This window comes from Girardinichthys multiradiatus, chromosome 12 (assembly GCF_021462225.1).
Source record: "Girardinichthys multiradiatus isolate DD_20200921_A chromosome 12, DD_fGirMul_XY1, whole genome shotgun sequence".
Lineage (NCBI taxonomy): Eukaryota > Metazoa > Chordata > Actinopteri > Cyprinodontiformes > Goodeidae > Girardinichthys > Girardinichthys multiradiatus.
The window spans coordinates 22,594,950-22,604,824 of NC_061805.1; the positions used below are offsets into that span (position 1 = coordinate 22,594,950).

General features: G+C 37.4%; 1 protein-coding gene across 1 annotated transcript in view; it reads right to left on the bottom strand.

Moving 5' to 3' along the window:
• Positions 1-9,751, bottom strand: part of lifra (LIF receptor subunit alpha a) — a 30,187-nt gene extending 20,436 nt beyond the window's left edge. Inside the window, exon 1 of the mRNA XM_047380811.1 lies at positions 9,596-9,751. The gene's annotated coding sequence lies outside the window, so the exon portion shown is untranslated. The remainder of the gene's footprint in view (positions 1-9,595) is intronic.
• Positions 9,752-9,875: the final 124 nt, after the last annotated feature.

Sequence of the window (9,875 nt, forward strand, 5' to 3'; positions counted from 1 at the left end):
GCCTCTTATTTAAATGTCTCTACATAGGGTTTATCTTAAAGCAGTCATCTTTTAAGGCTTTTCGTTACATTCTTCTTCAATCAACTCTGATCAGCTTCCTGTCCTTGCTGAAGATAAGCATCCCCACAGAATAATGCTTACACCCTGTTTCACTGGACTCATGTCAGCTAACCAGAGACTACATTACTCTGTTGCACCTCGATTATATACTTGACTTCCCTCCTCTTTGTGGTGTATTGATAATGTTGGTCCCTTAAAACAGAAGCTGAGGACTTTTTAAATCATTAAAGCTATTGGTTAATTATTTTATTTTATTTGACTGATCATATTAAAATGTATTGAATGGTTAATATTTTATGTTTAAGCACTTTGTGATTTTTATCTGTAAAAGATGCTATATAAATAAACCTTACCTAGCATCAAAATAACCTAAACTTGGTGTCCCTTATACAAGCCATTCTGAGTGGCATTTTCTGGAAATAATTAAAATTTCCAGGGTGATCCTCAGAGACTGGTAACTGGTAAAAATAACATGGTCATGTTGAGTAACTTATTGTACTTCAAACAGTTTCAAGATAAATATTACATTATTTTAGCAGAAAAACATTACATACAATTTAATGAATCATCCTCCTTGGTGACATAAATTCAATACATTTGTTAGAGCAGGGGTTGAAACTAACGATTTTCAATCATTGAGCCAATTTTGACAATGGCAGAAGATTCAGAAAAGAGTCATAATATGTAGGCAATGCACTATAATGTTATGATGCATAAATCCCAACAACACAATTATCCCACTTAAGACCACCTGTAGAGCACCTGCTGTTTAGTTTCCGCTGAGTGTACATTTTTACTTTGGCTCGCTGGGCATGGCCGACCTTAACAATGTAGTCAAAACAGCCAAAGCAGAAAATCGACTGAAAAGCTTCTATCTGAAGGTCTTGGAGCACATCTGTGATCACCACTGTGGATGCAGCATCAGTTATGGCCTTAAGGGAATGTGCACTCTGGGATTTCACACTGGTAAATCGAGAGCTTGCGGGATTAGGAAATATGAGAAAGCACCGAAATTGTGCTTGTAATACCGGTCTGCAGAATGGCAGGCAGCAAACTGGGGGTTCAGACCTTGAAATAAAATTTTAAATAGCCGCATAAAGTCATCAGTCTCCTTACGAGGGTCCCAAACAATCTTCCAGGGAACCCCACCTTCTGTCACTGAGACAAAACCTGACATCTAACCATCAATCCTATCTTCCTTAGGCCCGAGCCTGCACGCACACAAGCATACGCAAAAGACAAAGAAAAACCTTGCTAATTTATTCACCAGTAATACACTCACAAGACATGTTTACATCAGCCCCATTGTTAACACAAACAGCCAATTAGTCAATCACATGGCAATAATTTAGTTGCCAAATGGGCTGGTCCGGGTATGTCAGAAACTGCTGATCTGCCGGGATTTTCACAAACCACCATCTTTTAAGTTTATAGAAAATTGTCTAAAAAAAAGCACACATACAGTGAGCAGCAGATTTGTGGACGAAAATGCCTTATTGATGTCAAAGGTCAGACGAGAATCGTCAGATTGGTTAGATATGAAAGACAGTAAGCTCAACAATCCACTAGTTACAACCATGGTATGCCGAATACAATCTCTTAACAATAACGAAATGGAAAAAACGTTGTCTTGGCCAAAGAGTCTGAATTTCAGCCAGCAACCTTCCTAAATGAATCTGTGCCATAAACAATGAGGCACTTATGAAGGTGTAACAATGAGCCATTGTTACATGTATATTTATATATGTTGGTGAAGGACAACACAGTTAAACAATATCTTGTTTTGCAATTCAGTTTATTTTGGGTGCAAACGATTTGTTTGGGATGTGGCTTCTTTAGCAGGCCTCATCTTGGTTTTTCTGTAAAGGTAAATTAAATGATCTTTTCAAGATAATAAATGATTGTTAAATTTTAATTGCATTAAAAGGAAAACATATGAAAGTTCAATTTGAGTACTTACCCCTGCCATTTCCCTGTCCCAGCAGGTGTGCAGAGGCAAAACGTTCCCCGGGGGCTTGAGCACATTTATTGGTTCTGGGACGCACCATCAGGGAATGGGAAGGGAGCTTGGTTTCACATATGTTTTCTATGTCAAGTTTGGAGTACTTATTGGGATTAAATTAAAAATATTTTGTTTTGTCTTGATCTGTAATTTATTTTATTAGCTGTTCATTTAATGTAAATATTCTTGTTTGTTTATCCTTTTTGCAGTTGTATGTCCCTTGAAATGGTTTTTCCCAATTTAGTTTCACCTCCATTTAAGTAGTATGTCTGTCACTGTCTGGGTTGTTGTTGGTGGTGTGGCTTGGTTACTTTGCTGCATCAAAAAAGATTAAAGCAGTTTCAACCAAATTTTTTCGGAGTCTGCTCTTTTTTTTCCAACCGTTCTTGGGTCCCACCTCAAAGACCGCTAGTCCTCCTGACAAACATGTGACAGAAGGCAACAGGGGGTCCAACCTAATACTAGAGGTATACCTAATAAAGTGGCCAATGGGTGTATTTTCCAGGCATCTTGATCCTTCATACCTCTGCGCAGTAATCCGAAATGTTTCATCAGTCTGATTTAAGCAACTTCCAACAATACATTTTTTTTCTGTAGTTTATGTTTCTTTAAATTTATTTGAAAACACAAAAGTTCATCCAAACAACTGGATGTCTATGATAGAACTGTAAAAGGTGCAACCCAATTATCTGAAGTCAGACTATTATCTCCCGTTTGATTGTTTTGACTTTACTGTACTCATTCTTTTTACATAATATTTGATTTAAGATGCTGCCTGCTATTTAGACCCTGTTTGCACCACATCAATCCATTAAAATCCTTTGTTTCTATTTTCTGTAAACACATGGCAACGTTTTAATTACAATCTCTGTCCGCAACCTGCCTGCGATCCTATATAAGGATCACATCCAGTCTGCGATTCAGCTCACGTAACATCTCAGTCTGAGAGTTGATCGCTCTGAAGATCCCATCATACATGCCAGGCAGCCTTACAATGGCCAGAACAGCTGCTGACATTCTCCGAATTTCTCGATATGCCAGGTAATCGCTGACTCCAAAAGGCAGAAATCCTGATATCAAACATCCAATTATATACACATCTTCCACATCCTCGACTGACATTATCGACAAACACACAATCCTTCACTTCTGCTAGGAGTCCATCTTGTATCCGGAGAAAAATGTCCCGTCCGGGCAAGTGGGCTCTCCCGACCCCTGTCTTCTTTTCGAGAAAATTTGATCAATTGCATTGAGAGACCAGCTGACCAAATCCATATTTTGGAAGAATTTGGAAGATATGCAAAAAGAGGCTCCAAAAAAGACAAGACACAGAGCTGAAGCAGGGCAGATATGGGAGGGGTGCGGGAGACAGAGAAAAAGCGTCCACCTCCACCGAGAGCAGGAAAGCTGGTTGGTAGCCGTGGGCGTGTGCATTAATTTCTACTGATTTCAGTCATACTGCTCATATCCCAGGGGTTCCCCATATAGGGAGATTCTGTTTTTCCTGTCTACACGACAATGGGGACTGGGACATTTTCAAACTGTCACACTCTGGACCCCGTTCTCAAATTGTGCCATTTTCAGAGAAAATGTGCACCGTTATTATGTAGACGAACAGTAGAACTGCAACTAAACATTTTAGTTTTCCCCAGAAAACATTGTGTAAACAGGGCCTTAGTCTCAATTTAAAGAATCATTATGGCCACAAGGACTGCAATTGTAATCCAAAGTACATCTGTAGTACTATTTTGTGCATGCTGTTAACATATTGACAGCCTCTGTGCCTTTAAAGTCTTGCAAGTCGAGAGACTGCCCAGTTATATTTGAGAGAAAAATCACCATTACAGCCTCTTAGGGTTTGCAGCTGATAAAGTAAAAAATGTTAAACATATGACTTATGATCAGAGGTGGGACTGTAGTTGAGGAGTAGCATTTCTCTCAACTGTGAAATATTTACAGCAAGCAGTGAATGACTTATTGACAGATTAAGACCATCAAGATTATACACTGCAGCCCAAATTAAAATGTATTTTTTTGAGAAAGGAGTAATGTGAAAAATATCTATTAAGTCACAACATTGAAAAGAGACAAGAGGCAACCAAAAGGTCTAGAAGCTGGACTACATAAAGAGAAGAGAAAAACAACATTTAACAAAGACAGTGAATGCTAACTCTGTATGTTAAAAACTATATATTAAAAAAGAAATAAACTGTGCCATGGTGCACACAATGAAACCCTGTGGGAACAGCACATGTATAAGTTTGTTTGTAAGCCTTCTTTGCTCTTTTGGCAGGTTGGTTTGGTTTGTCCTCAAACAAGCTGTGGCAGGCCTAAACATTTCTGAAGAGCAACAAAACAATGTCAAAGAACAACCAAGCCCATTACAGTAACGGCACAACATGAGCATGAGTGTGTGCGTACACACACCTTAGTTAATGAACTCTGATCAAACACATCGTTAATGCTGCCTTTAATTCTCGTGGGGTATTTAATTAGGTCATTGCTTGAAGATAGCACATCTTTAACGATTAAACACAGTCCCCCCCCCCCCCCCCCCCCCCATCAGTGTTATAACTTATCTGTTTCCCCTCACACCCTCCCCACATCAGAACCCCTGAGCCTTATTTTATAAGTTCTGGATGGGGTGTGGTCCAGATAAATATCCCAGTTAATTATTTTTTACATGCAAAAAACCTATATAACAGACTTCCTTGCATATACAATAATACAGATATTATTTATATTTTGTTTATTTATGTTTTTATTTTCTATTTATTTATTTTTTATCATTTCACGCAGATTACTTTAAGAGAATCCAGTGAAAAGGGGCCATCCGTGCCGAGTCATGCTGAAAACTACCCAACCAGGTGTTTGATTAGAACATTAAGGCTGTACACACTGAAGAGGTTTTAGCTGCAGTTATTTGTGCAGCTGAACAGAACAGCTTACCAGATAATCTTAATAGGATTTCTTCATTTCAACATGCTTGGCAACAGAAAATCTTTTTTTTTTTTTTTTATCCAGGTTTATGCCTCTGAGTCACTCCAGACTTTGTTTATTAAGAGGCTTCTGGTAGCCCTCCCCGAAAAACAACATCTCCTTCTGAGGAAACTCAGAGGCAAGGTTCAACATAAATAGAGCAGTGCTACCCGTACGTTGCAAAACCAAAATAACACCTTCCAGGTCCCAACACAAAAGATCACTTGTGTCTTAGTATGTGTGCATCCCGAAAAAGGTTTAATTTTCAACTTTCGTACCAACCTGAAATACTTCAGGACCCACAATTCATTCTCCAAACCTTTAACTCCTGAGGGATGGGGAAAAAACAACAACTACAGTGTTTTGATGGGAAGCGGTAAAAACAGCCGTAGATTCTGGGAAATCTCATGAAGAAACCGATAGGTAAACACAAATCAATACCTCTCCGTTGGGCAGTGGTCGTCGTCCCTGCAGTTGTAACAAATGTGATCACAACATACTGGAACCACAAAGATAATGTTGTTACATAAAAACAAAACAAAATCTCAGTGTGTCTGAATTAATCCTATTTAGAAAGGTCTGATTCCTTTCAAAAACAAAAAAAGAAAGAAAACTGCACCGTAACGGTTGATGTTTGACATAAAGAAACTGTATGCAGCTTTATGAAGCAGTCTTGAAAAATGCCTGTAAAATTTCCATTTTATTTATGTATTTTAACATTAATAAAATGGAACGTGCAGGATGAACCATCAACTTAAGCAAAAGTTGGTAAGCTTACATCAAAACACTGGCTTGAAACTCTGGGCAAACACACTTTTCAGAACTTCCTGGACTACACAAATCTGGTAATATGTTTCAGGCTTATTCAAAGGTAAGTATTTGCAATGAGTGCAAATACAGACATTGATTAAATCAAGATAATCCGTTTCTCAAATCAAATTACGTAAAATTCAAATAATAAAGCCCAAATGACTTATCACAAGCAAAGAAACATGTTCAATGTGGATCATATTGTCTGATAAGCTGTAACTTCCGCATGACCTATATTAATGTTTAATTTAAAAAGGCTCTGCAAAAAGAGACTAAATGAGCTTTTGATTAATATTTACCTTGCTTACTAATCTGTCTGTTCTGTGAATATAAATTCAAGAGAATCCAAACTAAAGTTATTATTGCAAAGGATAAATAAAGCAACAAAACTGCTTCTACTTTAGCCTGTCTACTTTGACAGACATGATGGGTGGCACAATTTACTTTCCACACCACAACTGTCTGTTTTTCATGGATGGGAGCACTTAAGAGTCAGTTATCTTTCTTGTAAGGAAGGGACAAGTGTAGTAGGCTACCTTTAAGCCAGCTGACTGCAGCGCAAAGCAACAGGTCTGGGCAGGAAGGGGTTGGGCTTGTAGGGGTTAATCTGTGTTCTATATCAGGCTGACACAATTAATCAGATTAATTGTGATTAATCAATTATTTTATTAATTGTCAACTAATTTAGTAAAACGAATAATCGTTAACTGGAAAATACAGACTCTGAAACATGGCTTTTGCTGAAATAACAACCAACTCAGAGTAGTAATTAGACTAAAACTGTAAAAAATATATATGTTTTGCATCTAAGATGAAAAACCTTTGTCTGTAAATATGCTTTATACAGAACTCCTCAAGTGGCATAGCTTTAGCTTCACCTAAGCATTGATCATGTTCTTACTAATGTGTTGTACAACTGCACCTCGCAACACGTAACAAAATGCATTGTTGCTTTTTTTATTTAAAGATGTCATTATTAAAATGCCATGTTCTGAATATGGAACTGAGTTTAAAGTTGCAGTGGCTAAAAAGTTCAATCTTAGTTGTCTGTTTGTTTAGACAAAAACCTACCTGAAAGATCTAGTTTATTAATCACAAGCATACATTTCATCAGCAATCCCAATCCCAACGCTGTCATTACCCTGTCATACGACAACCACTAGAACCAAATAAGCTCACAGTGATCCCAGTGTATTATAAGAAAGTGAATACTTTGAAACACGGATTTAAATTTGCTGCTACTCATATCTAACATTGCAACAAAGTGAAAAGAGGATAGGAATCTGGAGAGAATCTATGAAAAAAAACAAGGGAGCGTTGGCTGACAAGCATCCATGTCAAATGTCAGCGCCATGACCTGATCTAAGTGGAAACAGGACATTCAGTCCTGTGTGTGTAGCTTTTGGAGCTGAACCAAACAGCGTTTCCTTCCTTCCTACTCCGTGCAATCATTTATAAATTCTAATCTTTGGAAGCAACAGGAAATGGGCAAAACTCACAAAAAGAATAGACAATTTATTTCACAATAAGTAGCATAAAACTAGTAAGGTGACTGGTTGCAAAACAATAAACAATAAAACAAGTAAGGTAGATTGTTTACCAGATTGAACAATGCTGTACAAGGAGGAGATTAATTTTTATCCAGACTGCTAAAGTGACTAATAAGAGAACATTTGTGTGCCAATCATACTAGAACATGAGCAGGTATAATGACCCCTCTTGCCTCTTCTCTGACATCTCATTTAAAAAAAAAGATTAAACACTAATTGAACTCAACTTTCTCCAAATTCAAGCTCTGAAATAAACATATAATATGTAAGAGGCCTTGTAATAGTGGTATGACCCCAAAGGGTACTTAGCTACTCACTTTGTGTGTCAAGCATTTTAATAAGGTTGCTGGTAAAATGTATATTTGAACTATTCCCTAATCAAACTGAGTTTATCTTAAAATAGAACAAAAAGAAAACTGTAAATATTGACAAGCCTCAGAGATCCCTGTCAGTAAATATAAGTTAGGGTCCTATGGATTCAATTCTATTTATTTAAACAGTTTTCTTCTTTTATTTTACATTTAAAGTTTTTTATCCTGAAATGTGTGTTTGAGGATGTAACTACAATTGTTTCAGAAGAACTAAAAACACTGGGAAAAAAAAAAAAAGAAGGTACAAACTTACTCTTAAAAAAATAAAACACATTTTGTAAGGCCCCAACACGATTTCAGCTGTTTACTTTCAGCACAGACATATCTCCAGACAATATATATACTTTAATGACATTAACTGTATTTTAGGTAGAATATGCTAAGCCAATTAACAATTTCAAATACAGAAATGTTAACCTTACACTGTCCAACAACTTGTTCTACCACTCTTTCATAAAAGAGCAAAATCCCAAATAGAATATTGTAGCCAATTTCAGTCTCCAATTTTTGTAAAGCTTTGACCTGTCAATGCAGGTTTTGGCTGACTTAGATTTTTCTGTAATATAAGACGAGATAAGAACTGAATTGTCAAAATGATTACACTGTTGAGATTTTAAAGAGGTTTTAGCATCTTATATTAGTAATTAGCACAGGTAGCATTAACAACGCAGTCTCAATGTGTATGTACGCTACCAGCTTGGCACAGAGATTTCCTAAAGGCTGCCAGTGCCGACATTTCCAAAACCAGCGTGTTTAATGACTGAGGCTGAAAGCTCAAAACGGAGGAACTTGGTTTAGCCTACCTGTTATCTCGCTCTCTCTCCTATCCTGAAGGAACAGTAGACATTTCTTAATATTTTTTTTCTTACTTCTCCATCATTCCTCTGCCTTTGTTTGTGAACACCTCAATGATACTGAAAGTAGCTAAAAGTGAATGTTCTTCATTCAATCACATCATTCACTTTTAAATGGGATGCTCTTAGTACAACATGGTAGTACATACATATATATACAAGCTTGTTCCTGGTCAGGGCCAATCAAGCTTAAATCCGACAATTATGGACAACAGTTGATTTCTCAGAGTATTTCTATCCAAATCTTTATTTCTAGATGTCAGACTCTGTCTTACAAGAATGGTGCCTTTACAGCCAGGAAAAATGAACATTCGTTGTTTTTTTTTTTTTTTTTTTTTCATTTAATACTTCAAAACAAAGAACTCAAAACATTAATTGTAAATGATTATTTTTCTGTCAGTTTAGGTTTCATAATTAATCTGAAGAAATATAAATATTAAAGCAGAAAATGATCACGACCACGGCGATTGCAGTCATAGGACCGAGGGGTCCCAAAAGCAAAACAACTAAATGAAAGGCTTTAAAATAACACACACCTTAAAGCAATAAGGTGTGTGAACTTTTTTTCAATTATTTTAATGATACTCTTTAAAAATAAAATCTCATTTATGGCAGATAGTCTGAAGTACATTTCAGGACGTTTTTCATCACTAGCATTAGCAGCAGCAGCAGCAGACGGTAACATGATCAACAACAAACACAGAGATCACATTACTGAGTTTAAATGTTCTGCCATCATAGCGGTCCATTTTTACTACTCACAGGCAGAGTAAATAACCAGTTTGAGCTGAATTTTAAACTGGCCTCGAAGACGCAGGCCACTAATACTGTGTGTTTGGAAGAAAGAAAAAAACACTGCTGCTGCTAGTCAGAGGAGCGGGGGCCACACCACCTTCGACATACTCCGTTTAGTTAAAAGTGTTACATTAAATCTGGTAGAAACTGAAAAAAAAATAACAACATAATTACCTCTGAGGTGGGAGAAACTCAGTGTCAACGCTCTTCGGAGGGAATAATCCAGTAATTCCGGCCTCTTTTCTTATCCACGCCGTGTATGTTTGAACCCTCCCAGCTCGCCCTTTCAGTAAACGGAAAGCAGCCGCGTCTCTCCACAGTAGGCTGGGATTCCTGGAAAACAGCGGACCCGCGGGATTGGTCGTTCTCACTGGCCAATCAGCTTTAAGGAAGCTGCTCTTTTTCTTTTTCTCTCTCTCTCCTCAAGGAGAAAAGGCAGCACTACGTCACGATG